Source organism: Oncorhynchus tshawytscha, linkage group LG04 (assembly GCF_018296145.1).
Source record: "Oncorhynchus tshawytscha isolate Ot180627B linkage group LG04, Otsh_v2.0, whole genome shotgun sequence".
In the NCBI taxonomy this organism is placed as follows: domain Eukaryota; kingdom Metazoa; phylum Chordata; class Actinopteri; order Salmoniformes; family Salmonidae; genus Oncorhynchus; species Oncorhynchus tshawytscha.
The window spans coordinates 58,480,854-58,498,370 of record NC_056432.1 but is presented as its reverse complement, the minus strand read 5'-3'; the positions used below and the strand labels follow the sequence as shown (position 1 = coordinate 58,498,370).

At 42.0% G+C, this 17,517-nt stretch overlaps 1 protein-coding gene across 1 annotated transcript in view; it reads left to right on the top strand.

Moving 5' to 3' along the window:
* The first annotated feature begins 260 nt into the window (after window positions 1-260).
* Window positions 261-17,517, top strand: part of LOC112249089 (cadherin-11) — a 67,226-nt gene continuing 49,969 nt past the window's right edge. The window contains exons 1-2 of the mRNA XM_024418735.2: window positions 261-480; window positions 585-742. The gene's annotated coding sequence lies outside the window, so the exon portion shown is untranslated. The remainder of the gene's footprint in view (window positions 481-584; window positions 743-17,517) is intronic.

Sequence of the window (17,517 nt, the reverse complement as noted above, 5' to 3'; positions counted from 1 at the left end):
TTAAGGTCAGTAGGGGTAATAATGAAGGGAAGCTAACCTGTAATTGGAAGCAAAACTGTTTTGTCATGAAATTGAATACTTTGTAACTATATCACTTTACTCATGGAAAGTTTTTATTTTCATGTGATGTACATTTATTTTGAAGATGAGTTTTGTCTCCATCTCCCTTGAGTGCTCTCGGTTCCCAGTGAGGGCTTTACTTCCACCCGCCTGTTTTGATTGGACGAAGATTTCTTCACCTAGTCTAACCGTTCGCGCTGTTCTCTTGCACTGTCTGGGTCTGGGAACGCGCGACAGATGAGAAACTGCTTCCATCTGGTATCGCAGGGAAAAGGGGTTGATTCTACTTAGGCGCCCTCGGCAAGACATCCTGTTTGCATTACTACTAAGATCTGCAAGCTTCGTTACGTTTCACTAGAAAGCTGGAGAGGACGTGCGCTCCTAAGCGTCTGCACCGGATTGATCGTTGGGGATGCTACGGTTTTAATCCTTCACTCATTCTCATTTTCTCATGATACTATACTCGCCCTAGGCGTCTAGTTCCACTGTCTTCTCAAACGGTCCACGGTATTTCTCTTATCCAGCGGAACGCACAAGAGGAGAGGCGCTTGGACCAGGAGTGATAACGCAAGGACCGGTCGAGTTGGATGTTCATAGCCATAAAGAAGTGGTCATAGTCTGGAGCTGCTAATGGGACAAGCAGTGGACTGACAACATTGAGTCTGGTTTGACTTCAAGCAAGGTAAAGGATTTAGCCCATAGTTATTGTCCTGTCAATTTATTTTAGTACAGTTGTGTTGTGGAATTTCTGGAGTCATTTGAACTGGAAAATGTGATAGTCCTGCGATTGGACCGAAATTGCTTTTCCAAATGATAAAACCTATCTCTCAGAAGCGACATTTTTGATACATTTATACGCAGTCTGAGTGGACTGTGTCCATTGTATGTCCAGCACTTTAAATGTAGTAAATTAGGACGGTAAACATAGCACATATCGAATTATCTCTTGTCATTAATTTTTTCATATATCCTCTGTTTCTAATCGGAAGCCTGGCGGTCCAATTACATATATTCACGGCTTGTTTGACACACGGGTTGGCTATACTACGTATATGAGCCCATCGATCCATTTTCAGGTTTTTGTGACGAATATTCTACACGGTAACTTTCTCTGCACGTGTAGGGTATACGGGGATACATTTCCTTGAAAGTGTTTGTAGTTAAATAGCTAATTGAACTGAATGGGATGAATAGCCAAATCATATGTATATTGTATTCATTGTAATGCGGACGATATTCCACTTTCTCTCCGTCCTGCATTCATAATATATTTTATTATATTATCTTTTAAAGTCAGTTAAATTTTCTTCAAATGTGTATGTTTTGTATTTGTTGCTATTTGATAGCTGTCGTTTGAATCTTTTTGTTTAGCCTACTTCTGAGTCACAGTTTTATAGTGATAACAGGTTGGTGTATCACTTACAACTGAATACAAACTGAATGGGGCAAAACATATTTTTCCCCTTGTTGCGTCTCTAACCAAGGCGATATAGCCTAGTGCACATTTTTGTTGCATTGATCATGGACATCTTATTAGGCTAAACTACTCAACAATTCTAACATGTTTTCAATAGGTTTTATTCATAGGGAGAACGAATCCTAAAGAAGACAGCGTGCGTAACTGGTTCATTGCATTGACTGTGTGTATTCACATAACCCTCAGTATTCATGTCCACAGCTCATGACTGCTGCTTGCGAGAAGAAAATAATCCCCCCCCCCCACCCGCTACCCCTCTATACCCCCACCATACTGTTGCTCAGCGAAATGTCTGCTCTGCTTCCCTTCATGTGCTCTTGTGGGAACCATTCATATAATAATTTAACGTTCTCCTTCTTGAACATGCTTTTACTGATATTATTGGTCTGTGTTACGCCCTAACAAGGTATTGAAATGAAATAATGCACATCAAAGGGTTTATCATTTAATTGATTGTATTTAATGGTGATTTTACCCCTCGAAATTCATTCCCAATGCTCAATTTGATGAAACAATAATTCATGAATTAAAAATGAAAGTGTAATAATGCTTGATGGTGAAATCTTTTGAGCAGCATAACCAGAAGTGAATGACACATTAGAGAAGGCTTAGCTCCAGTCACAACTGAGGCATTGGTGTGTGACGTGACTGCTGAAAATAGTAGAGATATACATATATCAAAGAATTGCATAGATTGTTTCATCTCTTATTCCATAGCCTATTTCAAATTTACTCAAAACCTTTTCAAATCAGTTTTGAACAACAACAACAAAAAAACATTTCAGAATCATAGTTAACTGAAAGATCCGTTTAGTTTCTGACTGACTGACCATACTTAAATAGTTGAATGACAAAACTGAATAGACCTCTATAACTACAGTTACAGGCAACAGTCTTGAAACCCCCCAGAGGAAGAAAATACATGTATTCAAGGAATCAATAGAGGGTGCTGTTGGTCTGTGGACAGCTGGCCCAGTTTGCTTACCTCGGGCACTAGTCTCTGAGGGACACTCAAAAAGATGGAGCGCCACCATCGGTGTTGCCCATGGTCCCAGGGGACGGAGAATTCAATCTAACAGAGGCTCTGGCTAATGCTGTGGCACTTTGTCAGGATTAACATCTTTCTAGTCAGTGGCTTCTGTTACCTTCGGTGTCACGTTACCACCTTGGAGTTCTGGGGAGGGGAGAAAAACGAGGACCCGGTTTCCTGCTCTGCTCCACGCTGTGCAATTCCAATTCCACATTACTGTGAGTCGATAGAGGAAGAGGCTCCATCATTTTCAACAAATAAAGGCATTTGTTATTTTGACTGCCAGCTAGAGCTTTTCAAGGAGTTCTTTTTCTACTTCGGGGGAAAAAAGGAAAGACGCCAAAGTGTGCCCTTTTTAAAATGTAGACTAAATGCACATCCGTCAGCTAAATAGAAATAAACAGCTCGCAGTTTGCTGATTTTGAGCTGAAAAATATCTGAATATTGTCATCAATTTTGGAAGTAAAGCAAGAAGTTCTTGTTTGGCCATGTGTCCTTTGGTATGGATTCTAATCGTAAGGTAGTCTACAAATGACTTGACATAACAATATTACAACTTTTAAACACACAGTACCTGTATAATTATTAGTGGATGCCACCTAGGCCTTGGTCCTCCTGGGGGCGCATGGCAGCCTAGTTAAGGCATCAAGTTATCTGAATATGTGACACTTCTTCTTAACCGTGCTTACATGTCACTGTTCGATAGTATGCTAATATGGGACGTCTGTGTCTCTCCATCAGCAGCTAGTAGGGTGAGAGATTGGATTGAATCATTATCCTCATGTCGTGGGACAAATGGTGTGGTACCATTTCACAATCCAAGACAGTAGATATTCCGTGTCTACTGCTTGGTTACCACTAGGCTTCTTTTCATTCCCTGTGCGTCTCTGTTGTTTACATGTCATTCAGGTCATGTGACAGACATTAAGGTCAGGCGAGGTGGTTTTTAGGCAGTCCCGTGATATGCCCACGCCATCTATCTCACAAGCAATGGGACATGAAAGGAAGGTATTACGGCATTGCTGGTTGAACCTTAGCCTTGGACTTTTCTTCAGACGGATATTTACGGTGACTTTGAGGACGAATGAAGATAGTAATAGTCAGGTAGTAGAATAACCAGCAAGTCTCATTTAATGAAGCATTCTGGACAAAAATAATCTTGAATAGTGGTGTTTGAATCTATTTTCATTCACTAATTACGGCATTGATAGTGGGTGGACAATTATAGAGATTTAATGAATAGTTAGAGAATTATGCAGTACCAATATTGCTTGACACTGATGAAAGTATGACCATGGCTCAGTTTATTCAAAGCTGTTCTTATTGTTACACTCTACTTATTGATGGGTAAATCACTATGTGGGTGCACAGAACACTGTCACTTACCCTCAAGAGCATCATTGATAATGATTTCCTGTTCAAGCAATATAAACACAAGTTATTTCAACTTATGTACATACTTGCTGAATAAGACAATCATAACACATGTAGGAATGTCCAAGTAAAATACATGCTTATTCTTCAGTCTGAAAACAACAGGAACACTTGGGCTGGTAGACTTGACCCTGAGTGTGTTAAGATACTACAAGACCAGAACACCATGTTCCTTCCATGCCACCTTTAGTGTACAATGTTGTAATCTGAAAGGACTCTTCGTTGAAGGCCATATGAAGTATTTATTTTCTCTCTTCACCCATAAGTGCAAGGCAATGTGTGAGTCAATGTCTATTTCAAAGGGTGTCAACATTGAGGCCATATAGTCCCCTTCTCCTTTGGGCTACCTTTTCATGACAGTAACTTGCGTATAAATATGTTTTGCTTTCTGACATGGCATTTTAATTTAATGCTTCTGATTAACATACTTTAGGGGTTCTAATACTCTCTAGAGCTTGTGGATAGAAGGGTAGCTTTAAGAAGGGAATATGTTAGAATCTTATTGCTGGTGATCAACTCTGAAGCTGTGCACAAGCTGTGTATATGATACTGTATGAGCATCAGCGTCTATGTGAGTGTGGATATGTGGACACATGCTCAAACTGTGTCCATATGCGTGTCAAAAGCACAAGCTTAACATACTGAAGGCCAACATGCCAAATGCTGCATGAAGCTTAACTGATTATGGGGTTGATTTAGGTAGGGCCCCATTTACACTAACAGCGTTGCAGTCTGAATTATCCACTCATTAAAACAGACCTCTCAGGAACATTCTAATGCCTTTATCAACCTTCCTTCCACTGTTTCCTGGAGGGGACATGTTGGCTGAACTGGATTTGATGTCTGGCAGCAGCATGCATAGTCTTTCTCTGATGTCAAATTCACACTTTGATCAAATTACGCATTACCCCATTGCTTTTCTTTAAGCTTGGTGCTTGTCGTGATGTTCTAACAAATTTCCCCTCGTAACTTTTGTGTGTATACATTTTTGGAACACATGCACTTGGGAAAAGGGGGTCAAAGTCACACAAAGTTAAACAATTCCATAACTTTTGAGAATGGCAAGTTTTGTACTGTACATTTGCTCTGAGTACATTTTGTGAACTGGAAAGCTTTTTGTCATGAGAGGGTTTGGCTGAATTTCACCCTGACTTTCAAAAAACTAATAACAGACTTTCCGATTACATTTACATTCTAGTCATTTAGAAGACTCTTTTATCCAGAGAGACTTACAGTTAGCGCATTCGTCTTACGATAGCTAGGTGAGGATATGATAGATATAGTATAGACATACAGTAGTGAAGACAGTATCTATCTATAACATCCTAGCGGTTGGCAGGCTAAGGCTACTAACGTATAACTCCATTGCAATCAGCGTGTCCTCCACAACATATCAGCATTCTTTTAACATTCTTTGAAGCTGCATCCATCTTCCCTCTTTCATTTAAGGACCCACTGAATGTGAATTTCTGGCAGGCTCTTTGTTGCATAAAAATGAGTGTGCTCATGGAGATACTGTAATGGGATATACAGTGCTTTCGGAAACTATTCAGACCCCTTGACTTTTTACACATTTTGTTACATTACAGACTTATTCTAAAATATATTCAATTGCTTTTCCCTCTCATGAATCTACACACAATACCCCATAACGACAAAGCAAAAACAGGTTTTAAAAAATATAAATAAATATTCAGACCCTTTCCTCAGCACTTTGTTGAAGCACCTTTGGCAGTGATTACAGCCTCGAGTCTTCTTGGGTATGACGCTACAAGCTTGGCACACCTGTATTTGGGGAGTTTCTCCCATTCTTCTCTGCAGATCCTCTCAAGCTCTATCAGGTTGGATGGGGAGCGTCGCTGTACAGCTGTTTTCAGGTCTATCCAGAGATGTTCGATCAGATTCAAGTCTTTGTTCTGGCTGGGCCACTCAAGGAAATTCAGAGACTTGTCCCGAAGCCACTCCTGCATTGTCTTGGCTGTGTGCTTGGCATTCAATCCAAATAGTTCAATCTTGGTTTCATCAGACCAGACAATCTTGTTTATCATGGTCTGAAAGTTCTTTAGGTGCCATTTAGCAAACTCCAAGCAGGCTGTCATGTGCCTTTTACTGAGCAGTGGCTTCCGTCTGGCCACTTTACCATCAAGGCCTGATTGGTGTAGTGCTGCAGAGATTGGTGTAGTGTAGTGCTCCCATCTCCAAAGAGGACCTCTGGAGCTCAATCAGAGTGACCATCGGGTTCTTGGTCACCTCCCTGACCAAGGCTCTTCTCCCCCGATTACTCAGTTTTGGAGGGTGGCCAGCTCTATGAAGAGTATTGGTGGTTCCAAACTTCTTCTATTTAAAAATGATTGAGGCCAATGTGTTCTTGGGGACCTTCAATGCTGCAGACATGTTTTGTACTTTTCCCCAGGTCTGTGCCTCAAACCAATCCTGTTTCAGAGCTCTACGTACAATTCCTTCAACCTCATGGCTTGATATTTGCTCTTACATGCACTGTCAACTGTGGGACCTTATATAGACAGGTGTGTGCCTTTCCAAATCATGCCCAATCAATTGAAAGTACAGTAGGTGGACTCCAATCAAGTTGTAAAAACATATCAAGGATGATCAATGGAAATAGGATGCACCTGAGGTCAATTTCGAGTCTTATAGCAAAGGGTCTGAATACTTATGTAAATAAGGTAATTCTGTATTATAATTTTTTTATGTGCATAAAAATCTAAAAACCTGTTTTCACTTTGTCATTTTGGGGTATTGTGTGCAGATTGATTAGGAACATTTTTAATTTAATTTAATACATTTTAGAACAAGGCTGTACCATAACAAAGTGTGGAAAAAGGAGGGAGTCTGAATACTTTCCGAATGCACTGTATGTACATCTGTACCACAGCTGAAATCCCTACAGCTATTTTTTGTCTTTCAAGAAACAAACAATAGACATTGACAATATTCTCTTATATAAACTCAGCAAAAAAAATATTGTCCTCCCACTATGTCAACTGTGTTTATTTTCAGCTAACTCAACATTTGTAAATATTTGTATGAGCATAACAAGATTCAACAACTGATTAAACAAGTTCCACAGACATGTGACTTACAGCAATAAAAGAATGTGTCCCTTAGGGGGGTCAAAATAAAAAGTAACAGTCAGTATCACGTGCTGCATTAAGAACTGCGGTGCATCTCCTCCTCATTGACTGCACCAGATTTGCCAGTTCTTGCTGTGAGATGTTACCCCACTCTTCCACCAAGGCACCTGCAAGTTCCCAGACATTTCTGGGGGGGAATGGCCCCTTCCCTCACGCATCGATCCAACTGGTCCCAGACGTGCTCAATGGGATTGAGATTCAGGCTCTTCGCTGGCCATGGCAGAACACTGACATTCTTGACCTGCAGGAAATCACGCACAGAACGAGCTCGTTCTGCAGGAAGGATTCCACATGAGGGAGGAGGATGTCTTCCCTGTAATGCACAGCGTTGAGATTGCCTGCAATGACAACAAGCTCAGTCCGATGATGCTGTAACACAGCGCCCCAGACCATGACCAGACCCTCCACCTCCAAATCGATTCTGCTCCAGAGTACAGACCTCGGTGTAATGCTCATTCCTTCTACGATAAACGCGAATCCGACCATCACCTCTGGTGAGACAAAACCATGACTCGTCAGTGAAGAGCACTTTTTGCCAGTTCTGTCTGGTCCAGCGACGGTGGGTTTGTGCCCATAAGCGAGGTTGTTGCCTGTGATGTCTGGTGAGGACCTGCTTAACAACAGGCCTACAAGCCCTCAGTCCAGCCTCTCTCAGCCTATTGTGGACAGGCTGAGCACTGATGTAGGGACTGTGCGTTCCTGGTGTAATTCGGGCAGTTGTTGTTGCCATCCTGTACCTGTCTCGCAGGTGTGATGTTCAGATGTACCGATCCTGTGCAGGTGTTGTTACACGTGGTCTGCCACTGCGAGGACGATCAGCTCTCTGTCCTGTCTCCCTGTAGCGCTGTCTTAGGCATCTCACAGTACGGACATTGCAATTTATTGCCCTGGCCACATCTGCAGTCCTCATGCCTCCTTGCAGCATGCCTAAGGCACGTTCAAGCAGATGAGCAGGGACCCTGGGAAAACTGGATGCAGTCTATCACAGTGCCATCCGTTTTGTCACCAAAGCCCCATACACTACCCACCATTGTGACCTGTACGCTCTCGTTGGTTGGCCCTCGCTTTGTACTCGTCGCCAAACCCACTGGCTTCAGGTTATCTACAAGTCTCTGCTAGGTAAAGCCCCGCTTTATCTCAGCTCACTGGTCACCATAGCAGCACCCACTCGTAGCACGCGCTCCAGCAGGTATATCTCACTGGTCACCCCCAAAGCCAATTCCTCCTTTGGTCGTCTTTCCTTCCAGTTCTCTGTTGCCCATGACTGGAAAGAATTGCAAAAATCTCTGAAGCTGGAGACTCACATCTCCCTCACTAGCTTTAAGCACCAGCTGTCAGAGCAGCTCACAGATCACTGCACCTGTACATAGCCCATCTGTAAACAGCCCATCTATCTAACTACCTCATCCCCATACTGGTATTTGTTTATTGAATTATTTTGCTCCTTTGCACCCCAGTATCTCTACCTGCACATTCATCTTCAGCCGATCTACCATTCCAGTGTTTAATTGCTATATTGTAATTACTTCGCCACCATGGCCTATTTATTTCCTTAACTTACCTCATTTGCACTCACTGTAGATAGACTTTTTGTTTTCTTTTGTTCTACTGTATTATTGACTGTATGTTTTGTTTATTCCATGTGTAACTCTGTGTTGTTGTATGTGTCGAATTGCTACGCTTTATCTTGGCCAGTCGCAGTTGCAAATGAGAACTTGTTCTCAACTAGCCTACCTGGTTAAATAAAGGTTAAATAAAATAAATATATATATATATTTATTGTTGTGTTTTTTGAGTCAGTAGAAAGGCCTCTTTAGTGTCCTAAGTTTTCATAACTGTGACCTTAATTGTCTACCATCTGTCAGCTGTTAGCGTCTTAACGACCGTTCCACAGGTGCATGTTCATTATTAGTTTATGGTTCATTGAACAAGCATGGGAAACAGTGACCCTTTACAATAAAGATCTGTGAAGTTATTTGGATTATCCTTGATAGACAGGGTCCTGAAAAAGTGATGTTTCTTTTTTTTGCTTAGTTTACTCTGCTTGCATACCAGTCCTTGAATAAAAATTCAAATATATGAATGTATGCAATAAGTCCTGTATTTTCTGTGCAAACTTGATTCCTAAATGAGATTTTTCATGGCATAATCGAAAGAAACTGCTTTGATAAGAGCTATGGCCAAGCTGACCTTTAAAAATAAAACACAGTCCATAAGGGATTTGGCTTCAATATACTGTATGTATGGTAATATGGCTGAGTTCTCTCCCAGGCCTTAGGAGACCTTCTTAGCCCTACTTTCCTGAGAGCAGAGGTGCATATCTTTTCCATTTCAAAGACGAAAAAAGTTTATATGCTGTTTGTTGGGTATTGTCTTTGTTTGTTTTTCACGGACAACTGACAGTCACTGCATGGTGCTTTTCTTCACTGTTGCTCCAAGGCATTAGCAGATGTGTTCTGAGTATTTCTGATAGGACTTTGCACTTGACATCTAATGCCATTGTACTATAGGTTCAATAAGCAAGGGCACTGAGGGGAGCGATGGAAGGGGCACATAAATTAGCTTGCTGAACAAAAGCAATTAGCTTGCTTTTGACCTTTTTAATAAGATACTATTACTCAGAGGATTATGGTCTCGGTTTACTATGGAAATGCGGACGGCTAAGCATATACAGAAAACTCTGTTGCGTTGACCTAAGACCGAAGTATAAATGCAGACCCCTGGTTGAAAACAATAATCTTAAGCATCTCGGAGGTGCACCTTGTAATCAACCTCAACATTTACTTTCCTTTTTAGCCCTGTAAGGGGTGGAGGAGGAATTGATTAGCAATGACAGGCTCCATTACACCCACTCTACATCTGCAATAACCCTATTTGCTGGTTGCCCACACACCAACCCAGTCAACAACAGAAAGCACCTAAACATAAAGAGGACAAGGGGAAAGCGTTTCTGTTTAAAGGAACCACTAAGATGGAATACGCAGGCACTAAATGTGCAGCCCATCCTCCCCCTTGCTCTAATGCTAAGATAACATCTTTTTGATTTATAAATCACCTGTAGTCTGCAATCAGAGTGCTAAGTGCACTAGGTTCATTCATTATTTGCTGGCATATGGTGATACATTTGCATAATCAGCTAATGCTTACTCTAGCTCTCTTCCTTTTATCATTTGCTGTGCCTATTGGCAGTGTGAGATTCAGGGCAATTCAACTTCTCAGTGATGTGCACTCTTCGTTAAATAGTCTAATTATACGTCTTAGACGATCCTGAAAGAAAGAATGAAAGCGAACTGTGAATCACAACCTGCTTGTTGTTCAATTTTCTGTTGATGTGTAGCTATTTGAAAGTTGTGTCTGTAGATATGAAAAGAGCCCATGTTAATCACGGATGCGTATTCCATCTTTGAATGTGTATCAGTTGCTTCAGCAGCCTGTGAAATTAGCTGAATTTAGCAAAGTAACAGAAAATGGCAGGTGGAAATTACAGTGTTTCACAGTGTCTGGTTCTTTTGCATCCGTTTGTATGTAATTTGGAATGAGATGCAAAGAGCAAACTACATGCTGGCTTATATTTGGACAAGTACTCCCATACTGTCTGAAGACACTTTGAAAAGGGCCCACTTTTTGGGCTACTCCATGGGAGGTAGCTAGGATTGATAATGTGTTTTTCTAGGGAAAGAAGGGTTTTGATAGTAACATTGGAAACACAATTTTTTATTTTATAAAAATTTGCTAGGCAAGTCAGTTAAGAACACATTCTTATTTTCATTGACAGCCTAGGTACAGTGGGTTAACTGCCTTGTTCAGGGGCAGAACGACAGATTTTTACCTTGTTAGCTCAGAAATCTGAATTTGCAACCTTTCGCTTACTAGTCCAACACTCGATCCACTAGGCTACGCTGCCACAATAAAACATATGAAAATGATTGGAAGCTTGATAGATCAAGACTGTAAGTGGCAACATATTTCAATAGGCCTTTTCATTTTCGCTGTCCTTATTTTCTGCATTGTGCCAGTTTATTAGGTACATCCATCGTACCAGGTCGGACCCCACTTTGCCTCCAGAACAGGCATTCTACAAGGTGTCGGAAACGATCCGTAGGGATGTTGGTCCATGCTGACGTGATGGCATCACACAGTTGCTGCAGATTGGATGGCGGTACATTCATGGTGCGAACAGCCCGTTCGATCTCATCCCAAAGATGCTCTACTGGGTTGAGGTCTGGGTCCTGCGCTGGCCACTCAAGTAAACTGAACTCACTGTCTTGTTCCAGGCTCTGTTTTTCCACTCCTCAATTGTCCAGTGTTGGTGATCGCGTGCCCACTGGAGCCGCTTCTTCTTGTTTTAAAGCTGATAGGAGAGGAACCCGGTGTGGCCGTCTGCTGAAATTGTCCATCCGTCACAAGGTCCTACGAGTTGTGCGTTCCGAGATGCCCTTCTGCACACCACTGTTGTACTGCGCTGTTATTTGTCTGTTTGTAGCCCGCTTGCACGATTCTTTCCATTCTTCTTCGACCTCTCTCATCAACAAGCTGTTTTCGCCCACAGGACTGCCGCTTATTGGATGTTTTTTGTTTGTCGCACCATTCTCTGTAATCCCTAGACACTGTCTTGCATGAAAGCGCAGGAGTGCGGTTGTTTCTAAAATACTGGATCCTTGCACGCCTGGCACCGACAATCATACCATGCTCAAAGTCACTTAGGTCACTTGTTGTCCCCATTCTAATTTTCAATTGAACAGTAACTGAATGCCTCGATGCCTGTCTGCCTGCTTGATAAAGCAAGCCATGGCCACGTGACTCACTGTCTGTAGGAGTGGTCCGTTTTTGTGAACAGGATGATGTGTCTAATAAACTCTCCGGTGAGTGTATATTGTGGAGGTGCTGCTTGTAATAAAGTGAAGGCCAAGAGCTGTGTCCGGCTTCTTCCCCACTCAGAGTAGGTCTGTAAATGTCACACTGTCTGTAATAAAGGATTGTGAAACTTATCCCATTGTATCTCAGGCTGCCTGGCTCTACTTAGTGTTGTCCACCTGCTACCTCACTACTTCTACCTCTCTGCAAACTGTTACTTTAAAACGGTTCTTCTGAGAATAATTTTAAGTATTGAGATTATATTGTTGGTAATTGAATGCGGTTTGGCAATCTTTCCATGGCCTTTGTTTCTTGGGGGTTTTACAGCAGGACAGAAATTGTTACTACATGGGTTAAGTGGCTGACGTGGGTGGCCCAGAGATAGGTACCCATTAAAGGGATACTTTGGGATTTTGTCCCTCTACTTCCCCAGAGTCAGATGAACACCTGGATAGCATTTTTATGTCTCTGCATCCAGTAGGAAGGAAGTTAGAGGTAGTTTCACGAGCCAATGCTAACTAGCCTTAGTACAATGACTGGAAATCTATGGTCTCTACTAGCATGCTTGGAGTTACCATAGACTTCCATTTATTGCGCTAACACTTGTTAGCAACTTCCTTCAAATTGCACACAGAAACATAAAATGGTATACTCTGGGGAAGTACAGTACAAGTCAAACATTTGGACATACCTACTCATTCAAGGGCTTTTCTTTATTTGTACTATTTTCTACATTGTAGAAAAGTAGTGAAGTCATCAAAACTATGAAATGACACATGTAATCACGTAGTAACCAAAAAAGTGTTAAACAAATCTAATTATATTTTAGATTGTAGATTCTTCAAAGAAGCCACCCTATGCCTTCATGACTGCTTTGCACACTCTTGGCCTTCTCTCAACCAGCTTCACCTGGAGTGCTATTCCAACAGTTTTGAAGGAGTTCCCACATATGCTGAGCACATGTTGGCTGCTTTTCCTGCTTTTTCTTCACTCTTAATCTCAGGCCTCCCTTCCTCTCTGAGCTCAGCCGCAGCCCTATCAGCTTGTTCTGTCTGAGCTGAGGCTTCTTCACTTGGTATTATCCCTCATCAGTCTGTTAGCACCCTGCCAGTCAGCCAGGCTCCCCTCTCAGCACCTTTCACAAAAAAAATACTGGATTTAATGTGTCTGTGTGATGTAGGCCTGTCTTCCTTGGGGAATCCAAGATCACTTTGAGATAGGCCAAACACAAGCTACACTAGACCAGGTGTCATCTTATCAGTCACAGCTAGAGGACAGTAAGACAAAACAGAGCCCTAAGGCCTCCATGCTATAACTGGGATATATGTGGTCTTAAAAGCTTTGGCAATGTATACTAATACTGTCAATCCTACCGTTAGACAATTCCATGGAGAGGGAATAATCAGGGTCTGCTCCCAGTTGTCCCAATCCTTTGGTCACCCTCTTCCTCAGAAGGGGTCATAAGGTTTAAATAAAAGTTTAAACAAGTTTAAATAAAATGCTCTAACCAGAGGCCAATTAGGAATTGTCTGGAGAATGTAATATCGTTTTATTGACATAAAAAAACGATTAAGTCAAACTTGGACTGGCTGCATATGATCTTTGACTTCCAATAGTGAGCATATATTTCACAGGAGAGGGAGTTGGCGAGACAAAGGTTTTGGAATTCATCGGGAAGCTAGCACACATGTAAGGGGAAGTGCAGTCAGCACATACTGTAGAAGCTGTTAGGGCATCATACGCCTTAACATACTGGGGTGAAACAAGGAGACCAGATGCTGCACTCGTAGTCTGTTGACTCATTGAAAACCTTTATGTGGTCTTTGGCATTCACAGCTTTGTTCCAGCGATCTTCCGAGCTTCAGAATTACCCATGGAAGGAAATCTGTCTCATATGAATTATGAAACAAAAATACCCCCCGCGGATCATCATCAGTAGTTTGTTTACTTCTTGTGGAAGAGGGATGCAGGCTATGTACTGTGGTATAATGTGGTCTTTGCTTCCATCCTGGATGCATTAAAATTGTATAGGTATGCAAATTATTTTCTCCCATTTATCATTTTAGATTTTATTTGTCATTATAATAAGAAATGGAGTGTCATTGATTACATTTGTTTCTTTCATTTTGCACATCTAAAGTTCTAATTTCCTCCAGGGGAAATTGTATGGGAATCAATAGGTTAGGGGGGGAGGCTGTATTCATGTGAATCCCATTGTGATGGTACATCTGGTGGCCCACTCAAATGGTTTCTCTGCTTTTGACGTGCAGATTCTAACCACACAAACCAGTCAAACTCAGTGACACACAAATGCTAGAGAAAAACCTTACCACCACATGTTTTCAAACTAATGCATGGCACTTTTTAATCAACTTATTTTTCTTTACTCAGTCATGTGGTCATGAAGACGGTTGTATTTCTTTTTTAACCATTAAGAACAGTGAATCTTTGAATAATTTATTTAGTTCTGCTTCTAGTATTTTTACTAATGGGGAATTATTTGGTCACAAAGGCATACATTTGTAAATGAGGCTGATAAACTTTTGGTGCAGAGTTTTGTTTGACACAGGAATTCTCTTGTGCACTGTTTAGGTTGTCAAGTGTTTAGGGAAGGCAGGATGTGTACCAGGGCCCTTTCATACAGGCGTCTCAGATGCTGGGATATTCAGTCCTGCCTCTTTTCACAGTGCCCTAATCTCTTTATCAGCTCGCAACAATGAAGGATTGAGTCCCCCCCTCTCTTCTCCTGAGCCAGACCCCTTGATTCAGGACACTGGAAAGGGGAATAGTCAATACTGACCACACTCTACCCCTGGACACCAGCAGACTCAGCACTGTCTGTAAGAGTTTGAAGTATGTTGTCACTTTCCATTTGACTCCATGGGTAATAAGGCAGACAATGCTAAAACCAAAATAGGGAAAAAAGAGAGAAAAGAAAGAAAAAAGTTTGCATCTATTATGTGTTGTTCGCTTGGGTTGTTTCAAACTGTCAGGGTAGCTTTGCATCAGTGCACCCATTCACCACTCTGGAATTGGCACCTATTAGACCCCACCAGCTCCTCCACTGTGTCTGCAGGGAAGCCATTTTGATTTCTGTCCCAGAGCTGTTTGTCAGCCTCCAATGAGATGGCTTTTCCGTGACTGGAAACCCCTCTGGGTCATTTCTCATTCTGTGTGTTTGGAAAGTGCATTAAAGTATTTTAGGCCCCACTGATTGGTATGAGGCCAAGTTTCAGCTAATTTCCTACCTCTGTTTTAACTCCCTCATATCTAGGGATTTCTTTATAACTGTTACTTTAAAACTTTTCTTCTGAGAATAATTTAAAGGCTTGAGATTATATTGTAGGTAATTGAAGCAGTTTGATAATCTTTCCATGGCCTTTGTTTCTTGGGATGAGTTTTACAGCAGGGCAGAAATTGTTACTACATGGGTTAAGTGGCTGACATTGTGGGTGGCCCAGGGGTAGGTACCCATTAAAGGGATACTTTGGTATTTTGGCCATCTACTTCCCCAGAGTCAGATGAACTCCTGGATACCAGTTTTATGTCTCTGCATCCAGTATGAAGGAAGTTAGAAGAAGTTTCACGTGCCAATGCTAACAAGCATTAGCACAATGACTGGACATCTATGGTCTCTACTAGCATGCTAGCAGTTACCATAGACTTCCAGTCATTGCGCTAACACTAGTTAGCAACTTCCTTCAAACTGCATGTAGAAACATAAAACATAAGCAACGTTTGGACACACCTACTCATTCAAGGGTTTTTCTTTATTTTTCCTATTTTCTACATTGTAGAATAATAGTGAAGACATCAAAACAACGAAATAACAGATAGTAACCAACAAGAAATTTTAACCAATCAAAATATATAGCCACCCCTTGCCTTGATGATAGTTTTGCACTCTCTTGGCAATCTCTCAACCTGCTTCACCTGGAATGCTTTTCCAACAGTATTGAATGAGTCCCCACATTTGCTGAGCACTTGTTGGCCTCTTTACCTTCACTCTGCGGTCCAACTTTTCCAAACCATTCCAATTGGGTTGAGGTCGGGTGATTGTGGAGGCCAGGTCATCTGATGCAGCACTCCATCACTCCCGTTCTTGGTCAAATAGCCCTTACACAGCCTGTGTGTGTTGGGTCATTATCTTGTTGTAAAACAAATGATAGTCCCACTAAGCGCAAACCAGATGGGATGGCATATTGCTGCAGAATGTTGTGGTAGCCATGCTGGTTAATTTTGCCTTGAATTGTAAATAAATCACTGACAGTGTCACCAGCAAAGCACCCCCACACCACCACGCGTCCTCCTCCATGCTTCACGGTGGGAACCACACATGCAGAGATCATCCGTTCACCTACTCAGCGTCTCACAAAGACACGGCTGTTGGAACCAAAAATCTCAAATTTGGACTCATCAGACTAAGGACATATTTCCACCGGCCTTATGTCCATTGCTCGTGTTTCTTGGCGCAAACATGTCTCTTCTTCTTATTGGTGACCTTTAGTAGTGGTTTCTTTGTAGCAGTTTGACCATGAAGGCCTGATTCACCCAGTCTCCTCTGAAAAGTTGATGTTGAGATGTGTCGGTTACTTGAACTCTGTGAAGCATTTTTTGGGGCTGTAATTTCTGAGGCTGGTAACACTAATGAACGTATCCTCTGCAGCAGAGGTAATTCTGGTTCTTCCTTCCCTGTGGCGGTCCTCATGAGAGCCAGTTTCATCATAGCGCTTGATGGTTTTTTAAGTTTTCCGTATTGACTTACCATGTTTTAAAGTAATGATGGACTGTCATTTCTCTTTGCTTATTTGAGCTGTTCTTGCAATAATATGGACTTGGTATTTTACCAAATTTTACCAAATAGGGCTGTCTTTTTTCACCCCTACCTTGTCACAACACAACAGATTGGCTTAAACACATTAAGAAGGAAATAAATTCCACAGGTTAATTTTTTGTTGTTGTTGAATTTTACCCCTTTTTTTCTCCCCAATTTCATGGTATCCAATTATTAGTAGCTACTATCTTGTCTCATCGATACAACTATCATATGGGCTCGGGAGAGACTAAGGTTGAAAGTCATGTGTCCTCCGATACACAACCCAACCAAGCCACACTGCTTCTTAACACAGCACACATCCAACCCGGAAGCCAGCCACACCAATGTGTCGGAGGAAACACCATGCACCTGGCAACCTTGGTTAGTGTGCATTGTGCCCGGGCCACCACAGATGTCGCTGGTGCGCAATGAGACAAGGATATCACTACCAGCCAAACCCTCCCTAACCGGGACGACACTAGGCCAATTGTGCATCGCCCCACGGACCTCCCGGGTCATGGCCGGGAGGTCGCCTGGGCTCGAAACCAGAGTCTCCGGCGGCACAGCTGGCACTGCAGTACAGCACCCTTGACCACTGCGCCACCCGGGAGGCCCACAAATGAACTTTTAACAAGGCCACCTGTTAGTGTGCAAAGTTAGTTAGTGTGTTATTTCATAGTTTTGATGTCTTCAC